Source organism: Azolla caroliniana, unplaced genomic scaffold, assembly GCF_043228905.1.
Source record: "Azolla caroliniana isolate FFs.n. ecotype wild unplaced genomic scaffold, voAzoCaro1.0.p SCAF_20, whole genome shotgun sequence".
Taxonomy (NCBI): domain Eukaryota; kingdom Viridiplantae; phylum Streptophyta; class Polypodiopsida; order Salviniales; family Salviniaceae; genus Azolla; species Azolla caroliniana.
In genome coordinates this window covers 8,927,998-8,937,230 of record NW_028230455.1, presented here as the reverse complement: position 1 = coordinate 8,937,230, position 9,233 = coordinate 8,927,998, and the positions used below count along the sequence as shown (strand labels likewise).

Sequence of the window (9,233 nt, the reverse complement as noted above, 5' to 3'; positions counted from 1 at the left end):
CGTGGTGGCGAATATATGTCACATGAGTTTAATGCTTTTCTTTGTGAAAGAGGTATTTTACATCAATGTACAGTGCCATATACACCTCAACAAAATGGTGTTGCAGAGCGCAAAAATAGAACACTCTTAGAGATGGCACAATGTATGGTTAAAGGAAAGCATCTTCCTAACAAGTTTTGGATGGAAGCGGTTATGTGTGCAAATTATGTGTTGAATTGTTGCCCTACAAAAGCGTTGAGAGACATTATGCCATATGAGGCTTGGAATGGACATAAACCTATGGTTAGTCATATGCGTGTGTTTGGTTGTTTGGCATATTCTCTTGTGCCATCACAACAACGTCACAAACTTGATGACAAGGCAAAAAAATGCATATTTGTTGGTTATAGTGTTGAAAGTAAGGGATATCGTTTGTATCATCCATTGACGGACACAATTATTGTGAGTCGAGATGTGGTATTTGCTGAAAATTCAGCTTTCCCTTTTCTTGAATGCAAAAAACACCCAACAGTTAACTCACAATATGTGTTTGATACACTCATGCCTTTGTTCCAAAGTGGTGCGCTTGACCATGGACATGTAGACCAGCCAAGTGAGTTTCAAAGGGATGAAAATTTCCAGCAAATAAGTGTTGAAAATGCATGAAATGTCCAACCAAATATGGCTGAACATTTGCAACAAAAAAATGAGCATGAAATTGAGCCCACGCATGATGTACATATTGAAGATGTATTACATAATGAGCGTATGGCTATTGAGAGGTCACAAACTATGCCGAGGTGGCTAAAACAAACTTTGCGAGATAGCAAATTGAGTGCACCTTTACTTGGTAAAACAAGATCAAGCTCTCGCCATGCATCAAGTAATTTTGTGGATTATTCTATTGTTGCAATAGCATGTAATGAGGAGCCACTTACTTTTGAAGATGCATGTGATGATCCTCGTTGATGCCCAAAGAGGTTGGAAAATGCATCAATTGGACATAAAAACAGTTTTCTTAAATGGTGATTTGCAAGAAGAGGTTTATGTGAAGCAACCTCCTGGATTTGCTACGAAAGAGAAAGAGCTTATGGTTTGTCGCTTGCATAAGGCCTTGTATGGTCTCAAGCAAGCTCCACGTGCATGGTATGAAAAAATCCATAAGCACTTGATTGCTCTTGGCTTCACATGTAGTTCGATTGAAAGCACACTTTATGTACGCAAATATGGGGCTGATCTTCTAGTGCTTGTTCTTTATGTTGATGACATACTCTTGACTAGGTCATGTAAAGCAAAACTAGATTTTCTTATGGCTGATTTGCAGCATACTTTTGAAGTCACTTATCTTGGTCTTTCGAGCTACTATCTTGGCATCCAGTTTGTATCCGTTGAGGGGGGAATGGTGTTGCATCAAGGAAAGTATGTTGAAAAACTACTTCAACGTTTTGACTTTGAGGATTGCAAGCTAGTTCCTACACCTGTGGAGACAAGATTTAGGTTCTCTGTTGAGGATTCTAGTGATGCATTTGATACTTCTCTTTATTAACAAGCTATGGGATGTCTTATATATGCATGCAATACAAGGCCGGATATACAGTATGCAATCTCCCAGTTGAGTCGATTCATGCATAGCCCTGGCACTAAGCATTGGCAAGTAGTGAAACGTGTGCTTAGATATCTTAGAGGCACTTTGAGCTTGGGTCTCTTTTATGGTAGAGATACTCAACCATGCTTGCATGCTTTTACAAATAGTGATTGGACTGGTTGTTACGATACCCGTGTGTCCACTAGTGGTAATTGCTTTTTTCTTGGAAACTCATGTATATCTTGGTTGAGTAAAAAGCAACCTACAGTGGCGACATCAAGTTGTGAAGCTGAGTACAGGGCCGTTTTCACAGCTATAGTAGAGTGTATATGGCTAAGACGCCTTTTGATGGATCGTTGCATGGAGATTGATGTTGCTACACGTATTCTCACAGATAGTCAGAGTGCATTGGTTGTTGCACGGAATCTCGTATTTCATGCACGGACCAAACATATTGAGGTGCATTATCACTATGTGAGAGAGCGCCTTCATGTAGGAGATATTGATTTGGTATATGTGCCTACAAAAGATAATGTGGCAGACATATTCACCAAAGCTCTTCCACGAGAAAAGTTTGAAGCTTTTCTCAAAGCTTTAGGCTTATTGCCTTGTGGGGGCTGATCTGTCACTCCTTGTACATGTTCACATCATTCGCTCCAAGGGGGTTTGTTACACTTACGTGTTCCTCGAGTAGCTTTGATGTGAACCATTTTTCCCTATACATGGGCACTTTTTACTCTAGTGCTGGCTAGAGGTTTTTTCCCCATGTTACCACATACATGAGTCACTCATATGTGGTGGTACTTAGTATTTAGGGATATATATTTCAGCTCCTATTAGTTTTTGTATCATTCATCAATAGAGAGAGCTATTCCAACCATTGTCTTCCTTGTGTGAGTGCTTCTTTGTTTGAGCTTCTTGTGTGTGCCTCTTGTGTGTTTCTCACTCTTCCTCACATACCCAACAATTACTTTCCTTACCGATGTGCCTATATGATAAGTGTCATTATTGCTATTGAAGATCCAATAGGGACCGGTACATCGAAATCATAGTTTCCCCAGCATGGACCCCATTTTGGTTTGAAATACTAACATTGGTTTGTCGATGCCGAACAATTTCTCTTTCCCTTGTCAGTGTTGATCGACAAAGGCTTTGGTTTTCCTCTGCATATGTTCTAAATGCCACATCGATTGTAGTCGACTTTCTTCTAATGTGAGAACCTACTCTTTTCAAATTATTTTTTATTGTTCTTCATCCTGCCATTTTGCTACTTGCACTCTTAAACTCGGAATCTAGAATTCTATTGGCATGACTTCCTCTAATCCGAAAGCCAGTCGAAATGGAGTCGATCGAATCATGGCTTTGTAGGTCGTATGATATGCCCATAATGCACTCTGTACTTTTTTATCCCAATCTATGCGATTGTCATTGACAATTTTCTTTAGAATTGTTTGAATCGTCTTATTGGTCAATTCCGCTAATCCATTTGCCTATGGATAATAAGGCGTACTTTTCTTGTGCACCACTACATAATAATTTGTCAATTCATAAATTACTTTATTAATAAAATGAGTACCCTAATCACTTACGAGCTCAATTGGACAGTCGAATCTACACCAAATATATTCATATAGAAACCTTGTCGTTGATGTTGTCATATTATCTCAGAGAGGTTTTGCTTTGACCCGCTTGGTAAAATAGTCAATAGCGACTATAACATATCTATTACCTGTTGTTGCTATTGCCGATTTAAATGGTCCAACAAAGTCTAGACCCCATTTCTAGAATGGTTTGACTGGTACCACAAGTTAATGAGGCATTCGATCTTTTTCATTCGGTTGACCGACCCGTTGGCATAGATCACATTGTCGACAATAATTTTGCGCGTCTTACATTGTCATAGGCCACCACTGCCCATTATTCCATATTTTGCGATGTCGTGTGGTTTTTCACACACAATACAAAAACTAGTAAAATAAGTATTTAAGATTAGCTTAATGGATTGTTATAGAAAGATGGATGTACTCAAGAGCTTCAAAACGCATTTTACTACATATGAAATGGACAACTACATATCAAGTTATGTGGACATGAAGTTTGAGAAGATAAGGAAAATAGAATTTTGAAATATCCCACATAGATAGGAAACTTTAGGAGCCAGCTATATAACCATATTGAGAACCATCATTTTTCATCTATGTGTTAAGAGCACAAAAGAAATAGTTGGGCTTGGGCCACTCTTGTCTAGAAGGACAGATATGGCTATGTTCACCGAATGTGGTTGGTGATGGAACTCAAATCAACCAGTGAAGGAACTCAAACTGGTCGATGATAATAACAAAAACCGTATGGAACAGGTGTACGAAGGAATCTGGCAACCGGTGACCAGACGGAACTAGCAACTAGCGATCGGATGGATTCGGCGATCGGCGACCGGGCCAATCTGATAATCGGACGAAGCTAGCGATCGAACAAATCTAGCAACCGGCAACCGGATGGATCCGGCAATCGGATCGAACCGGAACCGGACGGCGACAAAACTGGAACCGGACTGGACAGATGAAGCCGGACGCGGATCGGACAGATCAAAGCATGGGCCAAACTTTGCGGATTATAGGATCATGCGACTTAATTAAAGTAAAGTAAAATAAAGTAAAGGTCATGTGGAAGGAATGTAACTAAAGGTGGAGCCCATGCATAAAGTAAAGGTCATGTGGAAGGCATGCAACTAAAGGAAAAAGCCATGCAGCTAAAAGTGGGGAGGCAAAGGAACATGAAAGGAGAGATCAACAAAGAAACCCATATAAATTCCATTTTTTTTCCTACACTCATCCTCTCTCCATTATTTTCTTTTCCTTCTCGGTTCCCTTATCTCACAGGGCCATAACACTCAAAAACCCTAATTTTCCCTACGGAAGCCATATCTCTCAAAACCCCTAAATTTTCTTTTCTATTAATCTCAGTAAACCTAAAACTTCTGAATCCCAATCTTGGGACATATTGTAATTTCTTTTCCTTTGTTAATGAAAATTATTAAATTTCTTATTTCCGTTAATTGTTAAAAATATAAATGCATGAATGTGATATCCTCTAGTCAGAGGCCCCAGGGTCCTGCATGAAGTTCATGTATCCTCCTCGTATTTTCGTGACAGCGAGCGGTTGTTTCTTCAACATAATGTCCCCCAGTAATGCCACAGTGAGCTTCGTGTAAGATGGTTTCTTTTTCGAACTATCGAACCCCTTGCCACCAAATTCTATCTGCCCCCTTATGATATAATGTGTCTTCAAGCAGACAAAAGTTTTGACTCTGAACTGCCAACCGTTTTCTTTTATCTGGAGATATTCCTTTGGGCGGTAAACCCGTACTAAAAAATGAAATCATTTTTGTGAGCCATAAATATGCAAAATTCTTCATCCACTTCTGTCGAATTAATAGCTTCTACCCTAAACAATTCGGCATCTAGAAAATCGTCTCAAACTCCTTCCCCTGATTCTCCTAAGTCTAGCTGCATGTTGTACTCCAGGGCAATGCACTATATCAAACTCAAACCCCCTCCATCCTACATGACTCCTACATCCTCACCTCCCTTGTATCTTGTTCTCGGTCTGAAAATTAGGGTTTCAACTGAAAATCCGAAATTTAGTCAAAACCCTAATTGCAACCATATTTCCTCTTCTCAGCCTACAAACTCAGGGTTTTGTAGAAACCCTACTTATTTAATTGTTAGTGAATTAATTCCTCCTAATTTGTTGAGGATACTTCAGAGAATAGCATACTGGTTGATAAGGAATACCATTCTAATAGTGAATTAATTAAATATTAGTGAGCATAATGAATTAATTAATTATTAGTATATTAATTAATTTTTTAGTGAATTAAATATTTTTTATTATGTAAATTTATTTTGAAAAACTAATGATTTTATAATATTCTTGGGGCCATTTCGTATTCGCGAATATCACGCATGGCATATACCACGAATATAACGTACATGTGAATCTATGGTTGTAACTTGTAACTTGTGATTGGAAGGTGGATTAATGGGTCCAATAAAGTTGATTCCCTACTTTTCGAGTGTTTTCCTAGAACATATCTATGGTACATCATGCATGATTGTTGATGATAAAGTATTTTTTATTCTCAAAAGAACAAAGCTTGTTTAGTGGAACCTTCAATATAAGATCATGGCGTCAATAATGAGGTCATTGTATCCCACATGCAGGAGGAATATTATAAGGAGAACATTGAGTTAATGTAATTAATTTTGCTATTTCTTAAACTTTTGTTGGAAAACCATGATATTCATTGTTTAATATCTAAGACATGCTAACCAAACAATTTTTAGTTGTGGGCAAGTTCAAGCTTGGGTTCAAAGTTCATGGCATGAATTCAATAATTATTTGTTAGGGACATAGCTTTAGGTCCAAATGGGAATAGTTTATCATAAATAAATATATAAATCAAGACACCAACTAACAGGTTAGTTGGTGTCGGGCCCTGATATGGTTTCAGTGGAAAACCATTTACCCAGCTTGGCATTACTTTCCTTGCCAATGTGCCTATATGATAAGTGCCATTATTGCTATTGAATATTCAATAGGGATCGATCCGTCGAAATCATAGTTTCCCCAGCATGGACCCCATTTTGGTTTGAAATACTAACATTGGTTTGCCGATGCCCAGCAATTTCTCTTTCCCCTGTCAGTGTCCATCGCGGCTACATTTGTAAATATGTTTTCTGATAGTCCATCGCGGCTACATTTGTAAATAGCCGAAAAGTCATATTAGTATAAATATGACTTAGGGCAAACTTTTAGTAACTGCTATTACTGTTGTTGTTGTTGTTGTTGTCATTCTTGTTGGTGCAAGAATAGAGAGTATGTGTAACTGTACAGAGAGAGAGAGAGAGAGAGAGAAAGAGGTCGTTGCCTCTGTTGTAACCGCCGCCTGTGGCGAAGATCTGTGAGCACGAGGTCGGTGCCTCAGTGAACTCATGGTTGTACATTCCATCATAGTGATAGTTTGTAGCCTGTGGGCTGCCGTGGTTTTTTTTCCCCTAGTTTGGGGTTTTCCACGTAAACCTCCTGTGTACCTCGTCTCTTCTTTGTGTCGCGTTTTATTTCCCGTTTTCTGTGTATCATTCTAAGCTCGGTTGTGGTCGAGCTTTGCGCATAAGGAACGACCAGTTCCCGTCAAGTAGTATCAGAGGAAAACGACACAAAAAATGGACGAATCGTTTGGCGGCATGTTCAAGCTCACCGGCTCCAACTATTCAGTGTGGAAGTCGAAGATGAGGGATATGCTCGTGGTAAAAGATCTTTGGCTGCCGGTTCAGTTTAGGGACAAGAGACCGGACAAAATTGACGCCGCGATATGGGAGGTGATGCACATGAAGACAACGGTGTACGTACGGTGCTTCATCGACATGAGCCTGTACAACAACTTCAATGAAGAGAGCAAGGCTCATGAGCTCTGGGAGAAGATTGGCATAATGTTTCAAAACAAAAATGTTGTTAATCAGGTTTCGGTATTCCGGAAGCTAGTAAGACTCCGGTACCAAGATGGCTCCAGCATGGCGGAGCACATGAATGCCTTCCAGGGGTTGATCCACCAGGCAACTTCATTGGAAGTACCTCTCGCCGATGAGGTACTAGCGCTACTCCTGCTCTGTTCCCTCCCGGATAGCTGGGAGACGTTGGTTGTCACTTTGGGCAACGCCGGGCCGGAAGGAAAACGGTTATCCCTAGCAAGAGTAAAGTCGAGCTTGCTAGATGAGGAGGCGCGTCGAAAAGATAAAGATACGAGCTCCGACTCCAAAATGCTCCTTACCGAATCGGAACGCGGAAGACATCGAAACCGTAGTCCCCAGAACCGGGAGAAGTCGGGGACACGGTCAAAGTCAAGGGGGAAGCCTACTTGCTTCTATTGCGGCAAGTCGGGACACTTCCAAAAGAACTGTCGGCATTTCCGAAAAGACAAGGAAACCAACGGTACCGATTCGAAGCGGACCCCGGACCGGAACGGTAAAGACCGGAGGGGGCCGGACCGGAAGGGAACGACGGCAATCGCGGCAAGTGAAGAAGAGTTGATGCTCATCACCGAGGAGAGTGAGATAAACCTTGTTGGCGACGAGATGACCTGGGTGGTAGACTCCGGAGCATCGTTCCACCTTACCCCGGACCGGAAATGCTTCTCATCCTACTCAGCCGGTGACCACGGCTATGTCCGGATTGGGAATGAAGGTACATGTCGAATTGTCGGCATAGGAGACGTGTGGCTGTCAACACCAACCGGATGCAAGTTGCTGCTGAAGGATGTCCGACACGTTCCGGAGGTTCGACTGAACCTGATATCAGCCGGTCGGCTAGATGATGAAGGCTACACGGGTAGCATCCGGAACGGTGTCATGAAGTTCAACAGAGGGAGCTTGATTGTGGCTCGGGCCCGGAAGGTAAACACATTGTACCTGATGAATACCCGTTTATGTCCGGAAGAAGTGAACGTGGCATCTGACACTGCCGGTGAGCTGTAGCACAAGAGGCTGTGTCATATGAGCGAGAAGGGGATGAAGAGGCTTGCAAACGACAACCTCATTCCAGTGAAGAACGTGCACTTAGAGAAGTGCACTGATTGTCTAGCCGGTAAGCAGAACCGGACCTCCTTCCGACCAAGGCCACCGATGAGACGTAATGCACCACTAGAGTTGGTGCATACGGATGTGTGTCAAGTAGACACGATGTCACATGCCGGAGCGCAATACTTCGTGACGTTCATAGATAACAACAGACGGAAGCTGTGGGCCACACCGTTGAAGAAGAAGGATCAGGTGTTATACGTCGTCAAAGTGCTCCACGCCAGAGTGGAAAGAGAAACCGGTCGGAAGCTGAAGGCGGTACGAGCAGACAACGGAGGAGAATACCGGGGTCAGTTTGAGGAGTACTGCCGCTCGAAGGGGATCCGGCTCGAATTTACCGTGCCAAAGACGTCGGAACTAAACGGACTGGCCGAGAGGATGAACCGGACCATAATGGAGAGGGTCCGGAGTATGCTAGCGCATGCAAAACTACCCAAGAATTTTTGGGCTGAGGCACTGTCGACGGCGACATATGTGATAAATAGATCACCCTCAGTACCCTTGGACGGAGACACGCCACAGAGAGTGTGGACCGGTAAGGAAGTATCCTACCGACATCTAAAGGTTTTCGGGTGTCTCGTGTACGTGCATGTAGCTAAGGACCGGAGAGGAAAGTTAGATCCAAAGACCCGGCCATGCATATTCCTCGGTTACGGTGACGATGAGTTCGGCTACCGAGTGTGGGACCTGGTCGACAAGAAGGTATTCCGGAGTCGAGATATTATCTTCATGAAGGACAAGACGCTCGCCGACTGGGAGTTGGAGAAGAAGATAATGAACTCCGAGTCGACCGGTAAGGATAGACTCTACAATGAGTAGACCCAACCGGCAAGAGACCGGTTAGCACTCGAGGAACCAGCCGGTTACGGTGAGGATACCGAACCGGCAGAAGAAGAAGTAGAGGAAGCTGAAACCGGAACCGGCCAAGACCCCGAATCGGATTCGGATGAAGAGAAAATGGAGGAGCCGGCTACCGAAGCCCAAGACGGAGATATCCTCTCAAAGAGAGAAGGGCCCCCCGGAGATTTCCGGAT

General features: G+C 42.6%; 1 pseudogene; it reads left to right on the top strand.

The window, feature by feature from the left end:
* The first annotated feature begins 1,531 nt into the window (after positions 1-1,531).
* Positions 1,532-2,185, top strand: LOC147850912 (secreted RxLR effector protein 161 pseudogene; annotated as a pseudogene).
* Positions 2,186-9,233: the final 7,048 nt, after the last annotated feature.